Here is a 16,091-nt window from a genome sequence, read left to right as displayed (position 1 = left end):
ACACTCAGGAGACTCCAGAAGTATTTAAGTTTTCATGCTTTTAGGAACAGAAATTAGCATAGGTGACTGAAACAAAACAAACCAGTAATGCACAGAGGTGGAGTATAATCTGTCAAGAGCCATGTGCTGGAAACAGTAGTGTTGAAAGGCTAATTGCAGTTTTTCAGATCTTTGCTGAGCAAAACCTTGTCTTTAAAGGAGATTTGATTGCTTGCAGAGCAAATAATTTTTAGCTTTCCAAAACATCAGTGTATTTGATTTCTGATCTAGGAAACAAATACTACAGTATCCAAACACATTTAGCAATTCAATGATTGCAACAATTCAAGTAGGAATATTAAGGGGAATTAGAAGAACACCCTTTATTACCACTGAACTTTAGGTCCATAGATTAGCATTCTTAGTACCTTGTGTTTTATTCATGTAGGGAATAAGATTATTGAAAAACTGAGCTGATTTTGCAAGTCTTTTTTGCCATTAGAGTTGACATACTAGTTTTAGACACCTGCGTATAAAAATTTCCTGTGAGCACTGAGTTTGTCTTACTGCAACTGTCCTTCTGCATGATTGGAATTAGTGAAGATAAGTGGTAAACTTACATGTTGATCTTTTTTTAAACTTAGCACCTATACTCTTCATTTTATTCTTCTATACTGAAGCAAGTGGTCAATAAAATATTGAAGCAAAATGATTAAGTTAATGAATATAGAGCTGAAAGAAACTCTACCAAACACGAAATATTTATGGTTGTAGCACTGATTGAAGAGGCTAAGTGACCAGGCAAGTTCAGCATCTCTCAGGTGCAACTGCAGGTGGATTAGTAATCTACTAATCATGGAAGGTATATTACTAAATTATTATCTGTAAAAAATAATCCAAGTATTTTCATTGTTCACCACTTTTATTTGTATTTGACATTTACTGAATTTATGTTTTAGAGAGAAATGTGTGGTTCTTGAAACAAAAAAATGCAACAGAAGATTTTCGTTATGCCTTTAGAAGCTTGTAATTAGAAACATTTAAAATATTGAAACCAATTTTCTGTAATTTAAATTTCTAATAGTATGGATATTGCAGATTAATCTAGTATTATGCCTCTTAACAGCTGAAGAAAGGATAAATAGAAAAGAAGTAGTCAGGTGGGATCAAGAATAAAGGGCTGCCCGGGGCACCTGGGTGGCTCAGTGGGTTAAGCCTCTGCCTTCCACTCAGGTCATGATCTCGGGGTCCTGGGATCGAGTCCCGCATGGGGCTCTCTGCTCAGCGGGGAGCCTGCTTCCTCCTCTCTCTCTCTGCCTGCCTCTCTGCCTACTTGTGATCTCTGTCAAATAAATAAATAATAATTTTTTAAAAAAGAATAAAAGGGCTTCCTAAAGAAGATGAGGTTTACAGTACATGTGGTAGATAGTATTACTTTCCATCCATTTCAAGAAATAGAAAACTCAAGTCCAACCTGCTTAAAAAAAGAAAAGAGGATTTTTTTTGGCTCCTGTAACAGAAGAATCCAGAGGTAGATTTGGATTCTGAAAAGGAATGATCCTAAAGTGCATGATGTCATCAGCGTCTGGTTCCATTCCTTTTCAGTCTTTTGGCTTTGCCCTCCTCAGCATGTTGGCATCCTATTCTGGCACCCTTCATTTGGTGCCTAAAATAATGATTTCAGAATTCCAGAGCCTATACACTCATCCCTCTCTCCAGAGAATGAATTATCCTGGAATGCAGTCTGAAATTCTCAGAGCACCATTGAATCTGAACCAATTATTGTGACTGAGGAGGATGGAATGCATATGCTCCACCATTGTCATTGAGGAAGAAATTAAATTCTTCAGAAGCACCTGTATCTCAAGTGGAAAAAGAGGCTATTAAAAAGGAGAAGTGGGGAATAAATGGTGAGAAGGCAACTAGTGAACATTAGCTGGACTTGAATTTTAAACAAACGAGGAACATAGACTTATAGAGAAAATAGGGTAGGATTCCAAACAGAAGGAATAATGTGGCAATCAGCTAATTATGTTGGATCATGAAGATTCATAAAGATCACCCTAACTTGCATGTAAACAAATAGTGAGATATTATTGAATTATATGATAGGAAGTCTGAGATGTTCTTGAAGATTAGTTTAAGGATGTTAACTTCAGAAGTATATAATATGATGGGTACCTTGGTGTATAATTTGCCCCAGCTGAAATTAATTAATCTTTCTCTCACCCACCGTCCATGCACATGGCAGTCAGAAAAAAAGCCAAGTCAAAAATGTAAGTAAAATTACTAAAACAAACCTTTTAGTTATGCATGAGAAAAACTTCCCTGAGTAGTCTTAGGGAAGGCTGAAGTTACCTGAGTGCAGATATCATGTACTAAGATATTAAGTGTAGTTTTCCTTAGTATGAATTTGGACTGTACTGAGAGTTATTTATGTGCAAGCTCCTCAGCTCCCACTAAAGAAAATGCCAAGAAACTGACCTTAGTTTGGCATAGCCATGTATAGTTTGGGTTGTTGATATTTCACAATTGGTAAGACATTGAACACTGAATAATATACAATTTGCTGATGTTAGATTTCATGTTCCAATGTCATCTTCTTAAAACCAAACAAGAATATACTCCTCATGGACGGTAGAAGGGCTTTAGTTGAAAGGAGTGAATATTTTCCGTCTTCCACCTAAGAGGGTTTCCTAAAGCAGAGAATAATATCTAATGAGACAGAACTTGGACCCTATTGAACGAAAAAAAAAAAAATGTCCTCTTGTTGAATCACTGTAATTGTTCCACTTTGGACTTGGAACTGGAGATATATTTAAAGTAATCCCAGTGTTGGGAGTATCTGGTTCTTTAATGCATTGTAACAGCATTGGTGATGGGATGGGGAGAAGGCCTAGTGAAGACTACTGAAGAAGACATTTAGCCCATTGGCTCTGAGAGTAGTGACACCTAGTAGTCCTTATAAGTAATTCACTATGTAACACTTGCCTTCCATTCTACCTGAACTTTAGCAAAATATATGTATTTTAAATGTTTAGTTTGGTCTTTGCTGAGCTGTAGTGAACTGGAATGGGCTTATACCAGGCCTCGAATGGAGTAAGCCAAGGGATTGTTCTGAACACCATTGATGCCGGATCATTGTGAACAGTGGTGGGTCCCTATTATAGAGAGCTGTGAGAAATGGACCTATTGTCTTAGGAGGATCAGTAGTATCAATGACAGTGGTGAAGCTACCTGGTGGGGAGGCTAGGGGAATGAAGTATCCCTGAGTATGATAAAGTACTACAAGAATATCACTGAATAGAAGTAAGGGAACTCTCATAAGTAGCTGAGGACACTCTGATGGGCGTTATTAAACAAGACTGCAAATTTACTTAAAGCCTTGTGGGGCCAAGAATGTTTTGTTAATATAAGGAGACAGGGTGATAATGGTATAAGAACAGTAAGAACATCAAGCAGCACTATTAACCATGTACAGGGTTGATTAAATGGCAAAGTAAACCAGAGATTGGGAGGATCAGTGTTAAGAGTGAATGAGAAATATATCATTTTAATAAATTTTAAATTTCTCTGTTTCTAAAGAATCTGCAAGATTTAAGGTCGATTAAACTATGTGTTGTGTGTGGTGTAAGCTAACAATAGTTGAAAACAAAGAGTTGATTCTAGAGAAGAAAAAGAAATGAGAGAATGGGCTGTAAGTTGCTAGTTATCTTTTTCATTTGTTGCCCACATATTTCAGTCTAGATCTGAAGTGCTAAAAAGTCTCCCCTTGCAAGGACACTGCCATTATTCTTAAGCACCCCCTTTCACATGTCCTTTACTTTGCCTAGAAGTGGAGCTTGATCGAAAAAACAAAACTGAATGTTTCCTTGTGTCAGCCATGTTTGCAATTCCTTTACAATATAGCATTCATTTTAGGAGATATATAGCATATCCAACACCATTTCTGTGCCCATTAGTACTTCTATTGTAAGATGGATTCAGGTATCATAAATCATATTTTTAAATGTCAAGTTATGTCTCTCTCAACATGAAATAAAACCTAAATAAAGTAATAAATGACTCTTCTGGAATTATTATATTATGTATCTTAAAAAGGTGTGTGTGTGTGTGTGTGTGTGTGTGTGTGTGTGTGTGTGTTTTAATGTGTGTGTTAACTGTGTTTTGTATGTTTTTTAGTAAGTACTGTGCTGAACCAGAGGGATGACTGAGGAGTTGGGTGGGCTTGCTATGACAAGAAAACAGCACTTTGACATGTGGCAATATCTGAGTTTTAATGTCAACAATTACTTTTGACAAATTTTGAATCGTGTTAGTTTACAGCTATCCATGTGCTTCATTAGCTAAAGAATATTTAGCTCAAATTTCAGGGATCATTTTTAGTTTTAGTAATATAATCATTCTGTGATTTAATTTTGATCACTTATCTGTGAGTCCCTGTTACAGAAAAATTGATAAAATATTGTATATAATCATAGTAAAGTGACTTTTAAGTAATTTATTCACAATAGAAAATTAAAATATATTTCCAAATAGGAGAAATCCTTTTGTTACTAGTATACGGGCTTTTCTTTTTATTTAGTATAAAAATGTTTGCTATGTTAGCCAAAAGCTATTTCAAATAACATTCTCTTTCCAAATTTCCCTTCTTCAGAAGATTTAGGTTTTTTTTTTTTTTTGCTAAAATATCTTTATTAAAGATATAATCTTAAAATTCTTTAAGTTGTTGAATGGTGTTAAGTAGTTTCCTATTTTCTCTAGTGTTAAAATGTGATAAAAGGGGGCGCCTGGGTGGCTCAGTGGATTGGAAGCCTCTGCCTTCGGCTCGGGTCGTGATCCCAGGGTCCTGGGATCGAGCCCCGGGCTCTCTGCTCAGCGGGGAGCCTGCTTCCTCCTCTCTCTCTCTGCCTGCCTCTCTGCCTACTTGTGATCTGTCTGTCAAATGAATAAATAAAATCTTTAAAAAAAATGTGATAAAAGACCTTTAAATTGTGTGTAAACATTCATTTGAACAGCTTGATGGTATTATATACTCATAAATATAGCTCTTTAAAAAACACATTTGAAGATTTCTTCTGCTAAATCCTTTTATATTTATTCTGCCTGGTAGGAAAAGCTCAATAAAAGTGTACATTGTTCACAAGTTTCACATAAAACTTGGTAGTATAGTTGCTTGTTTAGAGGTAAAGTTCCCTCCTTTTCCCTTACCCTCTACCCCACTCCCCTCCACATCCATCTTCTCCCTGCTTCCCTCCCTCCTATTGACATTACTTGAAAATATCCACTGCTATTGGAAAGCAAAAATGCCATAGTTTTATAATATAGATGTGTCTATGACTTTATATTGTCATGTAGAAATGATTAGAAACATGGCTGGCATTTTCCTTGAGGGCATGGGGCCTATTTTATGTATTGCATGCCCTGTGTAAACATAATAGAACATAATAAGCACCTTCATTATAAATTCAGTAAAATAATGATGTAAAAATGATCCTGAATCTCACTTTTGGTTGCTAGTGTCTGCTTATCATAAAGTTTAGGCCTTTAGTTTCCTGGATTCCTTTTATATATTAGTTAATTTTATAGTCTTTTCCTTAGTCATTCATTGTAGTTATATCAGTTATTTCTAGTAATTTTCTATTAATATTTTGTTTCTTTTTAAAATATAACCCTGGAGTTTCCTGGACATTGGCATCTGGAAACAAATTTCAAAATTTTGAAGTGTCTTTAGCTTTCCATGTATTTATTTATTTATTATTTTGATGGTGAAGTTCAACTTTAAGTGGATTTTATTTTCTTCCCAAGATAGAAGACCAATTAAATTGCTTGTGAGAATACATTATTAAAAGGTTCTTTGAGTATCATGTTTTCTTTCATACTGATTGTGGACGAGAGAGTGGGCACACTACCCATGGATAGTGGGAAGGGGAGAGTTATGTAGTCTTGTTGATACTTCTTAGAGAGATAAAGGCCTTTCTGTATTAAGCTTCTAAGTATGATGACTGACCTTAGCTATCCTAATGATCTCCCATCCAATTTTGGCAAGGGTTTCTATTTTCCAAATTTTCATATGATTCCAGATAAAAGCATAATGGTTAGGTATCAAATTACAAACTTATTTCCATAGATAATCTGATAATGAATAAATGATTTACTTTCCAAAGCCTATTTTGTTTTTGCCTTGCTGGAAAAAACATCCAAGAAATAAGTCAATGCAAACTATAAAAATGTACTCATTTCCCCTGTGCTCTTAAAATGAAAGTATAATAGGAGATAATTTGGATTAAAAATCAGCTCATGAATTAATGTAGTTGATATGTTCATCACTTGCCTTATATGAAATCAGTTTTGTAGTAATCTAGAAGTTTGGGCCATGTTTGAAAATTTGGATGCAAGTTTGATCATCTAATCACATGTTTAAAATATCAGAAACATTTTCACCTTTTTAAATATATTTTTAAATATATTTTCAACTTCTGAAAATTTGTTTAAATTATTTGTATTTAAAGTTTATTCAGAAGGTGTAGACTTAGGGACGCCTGGGTGGCTCAGTTGGTTAAGTGATTGCCCTGAGCTCAGTTCATGATCCTGGAGTCCTGAGATCGAGTCCTACATTGGGCTCCCTGCTTGGCGAGGAGTCTGTTTCTCCCTCTCCCACTCCCCTGCTTGTGTTCCCTCTCTCACTGTCTCTCTCTCTCTCTGTCAAATAAATAAATAAATAAATAAAATCTTTAAAAAATAATAAGAGATAAAAAAAAATATATTGCTTATGGAAGTTTCAAGAAATATAATGTATGAGCTCAAAATAAATTATAAATCAAGTACCAATTTTACTAAGCAGTACAAGTTAGCCAAAAAAAAAAGGTCTGAATTATTGAACTTGTGTCCCTATGTGGGGTAAAGTAATTCAGAATATAATTAGACCCTTACTCCTCTGACTGATTGCAATGAATGATGAATCATCCTCTTCATGGGAAAATCTTAAGGGATGTTAGCCTTACTCTGCTGAGTATCTTTTCCTTAAATGCCTCATGTTAAAAAGAGGACTTTTGATTGAACTAAGAAAGTGAGCTAGGAAGAATTAGAATAGGATTCTAGAAACTTATTCCCACTCATGTCACTACATTTAGTGAGGTTATATTTAAAATGTCTTTAAGCACAGTTTTGCAAAATTTTATTTTAATACAGAGTCCAACAAAATTTTTTAACTTTAATTCATTCCAATAATATAATGAATATGATGTTTATCAAATTTTTCTAATTTTTTCTTGTTGGTATATACAAGTAATACTGATTTTATAAAAGGCCATGCATGGAACTCACTTATTAGGTCCAATAGGTTTTTTGAGGTAGTGACATTCTCATCAAAACAATAATGACTTGGGCAATATCCACTCTAAAATTTAGACATCTTGTATCTCATTAGCTATCTGTTCCAGGAAAAAAAAATAGTGAGAGTAGTTATCAACATTTTCTATAGCACAGCACTTGCCCAGGTTATTATCAGTATAGTTTTAGTTACCTGAGAAATTAATACAATATTATTATATGGGAAAACATTCCATGATCAAGTAAGTCTGGAAAAAAATATTAAGTTATATTAGATAAGACTCACTGGTGAAAAAAAGCTTGGGAATTTTAAAATAATACTTATTGTGGATCTCCTAAAGTCTAATATTGTAGGTCGTATATCTACAAAATATTTGACCAATGTAGATCACTAATTCATCCTAAATTTAATTTATATGGGGAGCACATTAAAAGCAGATATAGATTAATATTATTTTCAGATAGTTAACTCTTCCAAAATCAGGATTTTCTCCACCTATTGGAGAAATCAGTTGCAATATAATATTTACATTTTATGTTTAGTTTATTCTACTTGTATAAGATTTTTCTGCTAGTTTTTATCAAAGACATTTTTTTTTAAAAAACTTTATTTATTTATTTGACAGACAGAGATCACAAGTAGGCAGAGAGGCAGGCAGAGAGAGAGGAGGAAGCAGGCTTCCCAAGGAGCAGAGAGCCTGATGCAGGGGTCGATCCCTGGTCCCTGGGATCATGACTTGAGCAGAAGGCAGAGGCCTTAACCCACTGAGCCACCCAGGTGCCCCAAAGACATTCTTTCTTTATATTTAGTATGGATTTTCTGGTTTGTATTTCTTTTAGTTATCTTTTACATATTGATGCTTTATCAGACCACTTTGTAAGAATGCTCATTCATAGTTCAGTGACTCCTCTGACTTAAACCTTAGTCAAAACAAATCACCTAATTTACTTGATATTATATTACTAATACAATTTTGTGGGGTTTTTTTTAACATTTTCTTGTTTAATGTAATTATATTTTTAATCACTTTGTTTTTCAAGCATCTCTTGTAAACAACATAGTTTTTTTAAAAAAAATTTTACCTAAACTCCAATTGCTTAATAAGTAAATTTATCTCATTCATATTTATTATTGTATTATTTTATTTCAGTCAACCTCTTCTAAATGGACTACCTTTTTTCTACTTTTACATTCTCTAGTGTTTTAGATGAAGTATATCTTATTTTAATTTTATTCATGATTACTTGTAAAAGTTAACATTTTTGAAGTATATTACTCTGGTATTAGAATAAAGTATAAATTGGGATCTTTCAGAACCTACTTTTCTGATGACAAATTTTACATATTCAGCTTTAAAAATTTTTGCCTTTGTATTTAATTTTGTTACCAGATATGTGTCTCTTTTGAAATTTTAACTAGTATCTGCTCATACCATGAATATAATGATTATCTCATAATCTAAATGTTTCTGGATTTAAAATTAAATCAGTATACTATATTGTATTCAATTACAGGAAAAAAGCGGAGAAATAAAATATCAGAAAATAATCATATATATATATATATATATATTCTATCTTGGTTGAATTAACAATTTTGTAGTTTTAGAATTATTTTAGATTATATCATTAATCTCAACTTCATTGGGATTTGCATTCTATTTTTCATTTCTATTTTCTCCTTCTTTCTCTTCCTGAACCTTTTATTTATCCACCCTGGCCTTACCTTCTTCCCCAGTATTCTCACACACAATCTGAGATCATCCACACAGATAAGTCAGGCTGCATTAAGATTTTTCCTTAAATAAAAATATACTCAGAGGTAGTTATATTTCTATTTTTAACCCTTTGACTAGTAACCTAAAAGCCTGATGTTCATCTACCTAATGTAAAACAGCTATGTAAGTGGTGGTGGGGGGTGGATGAAAAGATGTTGTTTCATTCACCTGTCATCTCAAGGGATACCACTGTATCTCATGGGCTTAAGAGCACCAAGGCAGTAATAATCAGGCTTTAGTGACATCCCTGACTCTGCCCAGAAAGCTCCATTAACCTAGCAACAAGAATTCCTCAGTCTCACTGTTTAAACTCCAACACCTATCTGAACTCTAGCACAAAATTAAAATTTATAAAGTGTAGCCTAAATTAGAATAATGGCCAATACCACCAACAACATTCAACATTATTTAATGGAATATCTGTTTTCTTAAATAAAACTAAAGTAGATATGAAATGTATTGTTATGCTTTAGGCTATTTTATGTGCGTCATTTAATGATTCAACTCTTTCTCCACTTTTTCTCTTCAAACTCTATGACACCATTATTCCCACAGAACCATATGGCCCTCATATGATAAGGATGCATTATTTTCCTACTCTTTCTTATTAGCCATTAACAACTGAATTATTACTTTGCCTTTTGCATCAAGTCAAATCAATGTTTTAATCTAAAAAACTATATTTTTATTCAATAAAAATGTCTTTTATTACTAAGGGATTTCTGGGGAAGCTGGCAAAGTAGAAGGATCCTAAACTCAGCTCTTCCCACGGATACAATTAGATAACACTGGTATCAGTGTAAATAAACCAAAGAAATGAAATGCAGACTGACAGAATGGACTCTCCACAGGTAAATGTAGAAAAGAGGCCACATCAAAGAGGGTAAGAAGGGCAGAGTTGCACTGGGGAGCCAAATGAATTCAAGGAATGGTCCATGGGAAAGAGGGATAGTGCAGGCTCACAGAACGGAAAGGAGGCAAATCCCCTTGGCCAGTACAGGGAAGAGGAATCCCCAGAACATTTAGCTTTGAAAACCAAAGAGGCCCAACAATCAGTGGGGCTTAACATGTGAAACTTTAAAAATCAGTAGGCTCAGCGCTGGGAGAACTAGAGGGCTGTAGTAAACTGAGTCCCTGCTCTTTAAAGAGAACACAACAAAGAGCCTCAAAGAGATATAGCATAGAAGCAGCAGTTTGAAAAACCCTTGGGATACAGGTAAGGAGATTCATTTATTAATCTCAGAGCATGTGCTGGAGGGTCAGATATCTTTAGGAGACTTCCCCAAACCAAAAAACTGGCAGGACACATTTCCCTTCCTGGCCCCCAGCTTAGATACTTAAACACCTGAAGGAACCAGCTCAGCACAACACTCCCCACCTGCTTCTAATAGTGTGCCCCACTCCCTACTCTGTGTGCCTCTGTGAATCCACCCCCTCCAATTTAGCCTCTGCAAGAGTCCTCTAGGTGGCTGCAGGTCCCCTCAGTAGACAAGCATGGATACTGCCGGCACTGTAAGCCCCACCCCCACATTCTTCTGCAGACCTGTCCCCTCCAACAGGCCCTTCTTAGAAACTCATCCAAAGCACTGGCCACAAGCCTGGCAGTATGCAAGCAGCTCACAGGGGCCAGCGCCACTCCAAAGTGACCCATGCCTCAGAGAGAGAGGAAGAAATCCACACTCTCTGGTTCAACTGTCACCCCAGCAATGAGCGGGGGGCAGACAAAATAACTGTGGGGCCCTCCCACCAGTGAAAGTTTCTCAGGGGGACAAAACAGGGAAAGCACCCTGCAGGTCAGTGTTACTGCATCTGGCAAATAAATACCTGCTCTGACCCAACTCAAGGCCAAGGTAGCCCCAGACCTGCCCACTAAGGACAAAAGGACAAAGACAAAACCCTGCCCCAAATGGGCAAAGAGCCATTGTAGACAAGGAGACTGAAAGCAAAACTGGCTCAGTCATAACAGTAATAAATGCATCATGAGATTGAACCCCACACCTGTGCTGGGGATGGAGGCAGCTAAAGACTCTCCCTCTCTCCCTCTGCCCCAGCTCCCTCCACCAAAAAATTTAAATAAATAAATAAATAAATAGAGAGAGAGAGAGAAATAGAAGAGGAAGGCATGCTTCCAAATTCATTCTGTGAGGCCAGCATGACCCTGATACCAAAACTAGTAACAGATACCATAAAAAAAAGGGAATCACAGGCCAACATCTTTAATAAACATAGATGCAAAAGTCCTCAACAAATATTAGCAAACCAAATCCAACAATACGTTAAAAAAAAAAAAAAAATCAGGGGTGCCTAGGTGGCTCAGTGGATTAAAGCTTCTGCCTTTGGTTCAGGTCATGATCCCAGGACCTCCCTGCTCCTCTGGAAGCCTGCTTCCTCCTCTCTCTCTCTGCCTGCCTCTCTGCCTCCTTGTGATCTCTGTCAAATAAATAAATAAAATCTTTAAAAAAAAATCATCCACCATGATTAAGTGGAATTTATTCCTGGGATGCAAGGGTGGTTGCATCCAAATCAATAAACAGGATACATCACATCAACAAGAGAAAGAATTTAAAAATTATCATTTCAGTAGATGCAGAAAAAGCACTTGACGTAGTACAACATCCTCAACATAATAGAGGTCTTGGGTGAAAAACTCATCGAGTATTATACCCAATAATGAAAACTGGAGAGCTTTTCCCCTAAGATCAGAATCAAGACAGTATGTCATCCACTTTCACCACTTTTATTCAACACAGTACTAGAAGTCCTAGCCACAGCAATCAGAAAACAAAAAGAAATGAAAGGCATTCAAATTGGAAAGGAAGTAAAACTTCCACTATTTGTTGATGACATGATACAGTATATAGAAAACCTTAAAGACTACACCAAAAAATTACTAGATCTGATGAATGAATTCAGTAAGGTCACAGAATACAAAATCAATATACAGAAATCCATTGCATTTCTATACAGAAATAATGAAGTATTAGAAAGAGAAATTAAGAAAAAAATCCCATTTTAATTGCATCAAAAATAATAAAATACCTAGAAATAAACTCAACCAAGGAGATGAAAGACCTGTCCTCTGAAAACTATAAAACACTGATGAAAGAAATGGGTGAGTGAAATAGGGGAAGGGGATAAACAGCATACTTATCATGATGAACACAGAGTAATGTACAAAACTGTTGAAACACTATATTGTACAACTAAAACTAATATAACACCATATGTTAACTACACTAGAATTTTTTAAAAGTTACTATTTCAAAAAAGAAAATTACCTTTTAATTGCAAATTTAATTGGCAAAAAAATAAGTTGTGGTTCTCTACCAAATAAAATAATTCAGCAACAAATACAAGATTATTGTTCTCATTTTGACATTAAGATATGCTATCTTAGTGGTAGCCCTACTTATTTCACCAGCACAACAATATTAAATAGTGTCACATTAGGTGAGCACTTACCATCTGTGAGATCATAAATATGTATGCAAATATAATAAATGAAATAATAACCCAGAATGTGGTTACATTAAGTTATTAGATTATTATTAAAATAAAACACACACAATTTTAAATTTCTACATAATACTCATGGTCCATGAAATTTCATTCTCTGGCCACAGTCTGAGAAATAGTGCACTATACCATAGCGATGATTAGCGTGAGAGGTATAAATGACGTTGATGTGAAAATGAACTAGAGATATGCAAGTTCTAGCTGAGATGCCAATGAACATCTGCTAGAAGTCTCATTTTGCTGCAAATATTATCTCTCAGCTAGTTGATGAAGCAATGAGGGACTATTACTCTGAATTTAACTTTGACCAAAAAGAAAGAACTGGTTCATGAAATTCAAGTGACAGGAACCTTGAAAGAAAGTCAACTTGTCATCTTAGTGCTTGAAATAGCCCAGAAAGAAAACACTCAGTGCAGTCTGACAGGTAGCTTGGACTTTAGAAAGCAGATTTCAAAAATTTCAGAGAGGAGATCTGAGTGATTCCATGACTTCATGTCTTTTAAAAAGATTGGAGGTCTTGAAAAACAAATTCTGATGAGAAAATTATAAACATCAACAACAAGGAGGAAACAAAAGGGAACAGTATATAAAGGGAACTAACAGCTACATATATTTTCCTGAATGCACTATAAGGAGGATAAAAAGAAAGGATTACAATTTTGAACATCTTTATGTGTATAAAAGATGTTAAATCGTTCACATAGAGGTATCTCTACTTCCATTTTACTGATGAGGAAACTGAGGCTGAAGAAGATTGCACAGACTCCAGAAATATAAAGTCTAGTATAGAGTTACGAGATAACTAAAGATAATAAAAAGTTCTGTCAGCCATGAGAAAGATACTTTTTAAAAAAGAAAAATAGTAAAAAAAAAAAAAATAGTTAATTCCAGTACTTGATGCTGATTGCTTCATATTAATCAAAAATAATAAATAAGCAAAAGGAATTAGTGCTTACATTCTCTATGATGGAAATGCATCTTTATACTAGTAAGGATAAAACAAATGCAAATAAAAACCACTACACAGATATAGTAGTCAGATAAAGGTAAGTAGTAGAATTGAAGAGTCATTTAAAAAAAAATTTTTTTAAGTCATTTTAAGGCAGACTAGCATTAGCATCATGGCAAATCTGAGCCATGTGCACACTGACATCATGGAGAAACAAAAGCCTTAACTAGCCCAAGTGTGCAAGTACTCTAAAAGCAGCAAGACCATAAGGCACGCACATGGAGGAAAGTGTAGAGGTGAGACCTGATATCCCAGGAAAAACAGGGACTAATTTCAGGTACTGACTTTCCAGTTCTAAGTGTCCTGTGTCCAGACTGCCCAGTTCTGACACTTGAATACCTAAATGACACACCAAGCATGATTTGGATACCTACTGGGTTATCTGTACTTCATCTCCAGCTCTGGAAACTCCATTCTACTTCCTGCCATCCACATTTCAATAGGGTAGTCATGTTCATACATTATAACTCCATCTCCTGACAATACTGATTAATTCAAACATAGAAACCTTAACCAAGAGAAACAAAAACACTCTCTGCATAGAATATGGAATAAGATATTTCAACCTAAAATAAGCTACTTTCTGAAACCTATAAAATAGGATACAAATTTGAGTGTTATTGGTATTAGCCACTACTTCCTAACTCGAAAACATAAAAATATCTCCCACCCCCCAAAAAAGTGACATGAAGAGAAGAACAGAGATAACAGAAGGAGAGAAATTACTGAGTTCCCTTCAAATAGACTGGTATGTGAGTCATCTGAAATACAGTTGTATCCCTGCCCTTGGATACCACAAGACAACCTCTGTTTATAATTACAGCACCAATGGATGATCATGGTGACTGGGAAGAATGCTAAAAAAAAAAAAAGATATATAGAAAGATGCTGAGAAATGAGATATTTTACTGAATTCCATGTAAAATTAAAATGTACATATAAAAATTACACATCTTAAAGCATTCTCTCAATTACCAACAAAATTCCAAGACATATAATTAGACAGATGGCTCATGAACACCTAGAAAAGGAAGTGGTAATCACCAAGAGCCACTTTAAATTAACTAAGAATAAATTATACCAAATTAATTAAATTATATAGACATAGTGAATCTGCATTTCAATGAGGCATTTAATGCAGTGTTCTGTTGATGTCTTTTGGACAAGATATATATGAAGAGGATGTTTGTAAATTATGTGGTACGTGTTAGTTGAACAATTATTCTCAACCCATGACAAATACACGGCTCATTTTTGAACCTGTTGTGAGCCTTATTCACAATTTTGAATTAAAAAATGAATATAGATGTAGAAAGATGTAATTAATTTAGAGAAATAGTCAAGTATTGAATAATAGAATCATGATTTTAAAAAATCAGTATTTTTTTCATTATAAATGTTGGAACAATGGATCAAATTCAGTAAGAAGGAATTCTAGAAGATAAATATAAAGTCTAATACTCCTGGTTAAAAAGTCAACCTCACAAACACAGGATAGCAAAGATTACAAATAGGAAAAAAATTGGAGAGGGTTTTGGGTTATGGACATTGAGGAGGGTATATGAAATGGTGAGTGCTGTGAAGTGTGCAAACTTGGTGATTCACAGACCTGTACGCCTGGGGCAAATAATACATTATATGTTAATAAATATAATTAATAAATTTTTAAAAAATTTAAATAGGAAAAAATATCCATATACTTTGAGGAACGGGACTATACCTTGTAGGTCCATAGTCACAGCTCCCAACACAACTCCTGGAACAAAACAGATGCTAGAGTTAGATAATTTTTTAATCAATGAGAAATTCAATATGAGCCAATAAATGTCACACACATTTATGCTGCATTTACACAAAGGCAGTATTTAGGAAGGAAGTCAATAATGTCCCTGTACCTTACACTGGTAAGATCATATTTGGAGCACTGTGTCTGTTTGGAAGCCATATATTAAGTGGAACACTGATAAACTATAATGATTTCAGAAGAGAGTAAACAAGTGAAAAGACAGTATTCGTGTGTTGGCCTGAGTTCTTCAGAAAAACAGAACCAATAGGATGTATATATTTACATTCATATTTATATTTATATCTATATCTATATTTATCTATGTATCTACAGAGAGAGAGATTTTAAGAAACCAGCTCATGCAATCATGCAATTGTAAAGACTGGCAAAAATCTACAGAGTGTGCTGACAAGCTGGAGACCCAGGGAAGGGTTTATGCTGAAATTCAAGTCTGAAGACAATCTGCTGGTAGAATTCCCTCTTCCTGGGTAAGTACAGTCTCTTTCTTAAGGCCTTCAAATGACTGGATGAAGCCCACCCACATTATAGAGGACAATCTGCTTTACTCAAAGTCTACTAATTTAAACGTTAATATCATCTAAAAAATATCTCTAAGCAACATCTAGATTAGTGTTTGACCAAATATTTGAGTGCCAAAGCCTAGGCAAATTGGCCCATAAAATTAACCATC

The 16,091-nt window shown here is 34.9% G+C and overlaps 1 long non-coding RNA gene across 1 annotated transcript in view; it reads right to left on the bottom strand.

Annotated features, from left to right (window-relative positions):
• LOC131998764 (uncharacterized) overlaps positions 1-15,370 on the bottom strand; it is a 99,579-nt gene extending 84,209 nt beyond the window's left edge. Inside the window, exon 1 of the long non-coding RNA XR_009398853.1 lies at positions 15,335-15,370. This is a non-coding gene — a long non-coding RNA (uncharacterized LOC131998764). The remainder of the gene's footprint in view (positions 1-15,334) is intronic.
• Positions 15,371-16,091: the final 721 nt, after the last annotated feature.

Source organism: Mustela nigripes, chromosome 13 (genome assembly GCF_022355385.1).
Source record: "Mustela nigripes isolate SB6536 chromosome 13, MUSNIG.SB6536, whole genome shotgun sequence".
Classification (NCBI taxonomy): Eukaryota; Metazoa; Chordata; class Mammalia; order Carnivora; family Mustelidae; genus Mustela; species Mustela nigripes.
This window is presented reverse-complemented; position numbering and strand designations above follow the sequence as displayed.